This window comes from Lipotes vexillifer, unplaced genomic scaffold (genome assembly GCF_000442215.2).
Source record: "Lipotes vexillifer unplaced genomic scaffold, Lipotes_vexillifer_v1.1 scaffold4, whole genome shotgun sequence".
NCBI classification, from domain to species: Eukaryota; Metazoa; Chordata; class Mammalia; order Artiodactyla; family Lipotidae; genus Lipotes; species Lipotes vexillifer.
In genome coordinates, this window is record NW_006785876.1 from 4,639,258 (window position 1) to 4,639,740 (window position 483).

Here is a 483-nt window from a genome sequence, read left to right on the forward strand (position 1 = left end):
TTTTTAATTTAGAGAACTCTGGCAATTATGCGAGTTTGGGTGGCAGGCTGGGAGGGAGTTGGAAGGCATACTGAGTGATGAACGTTCAGTGAGGCAGAGGGGACGGGAATAGATGGCGAGGGGGCGGTGGACTGGGAGAGCTTGAGAGGTGGCGTCTACAGCGCCTGCCACTGACTGGATGAGGGTGGCCGCGAGGGAGAAGTCGTGTGTTCTAGTTGGAGAACTAGGTGGATGGCAGTTTTCTTTCCCAGGAGAGAGAAATAGGAAGAGGAGCAGGTTTCTACAGACAGACGACCGGTCCGTGTGGGCATGTAGGCTTGGAGGTGCCTGTGGGCGCAACAGAAATGTCTGTTGGATGCATGGTGTGAAAGCTCAGGAGAGCGGTCTAGGGTAGACATGTGGATTTGGAGTCATTAGGGTGTGAACTTTCAGCTGAAATTATGGGTTTACATGAAGGCACTTTGGGAGAGGATAAATGGAAGA

General features: G+C 52.2%; 1 protein-coding gene across 1 annotated transcript in view; it reads left to right on the plus strand.

Annotated features, from left to right (window-relative positions):
• CUL9 (cullin 9) overlaps positions 1 to 483 on the plus strand; it is a 38,448-nt gene that overhangs the window by 17,040 nt on the left and 20,925 nt on the right. The gene's annotated exons all lie outside the window — the stretch shown is intronic.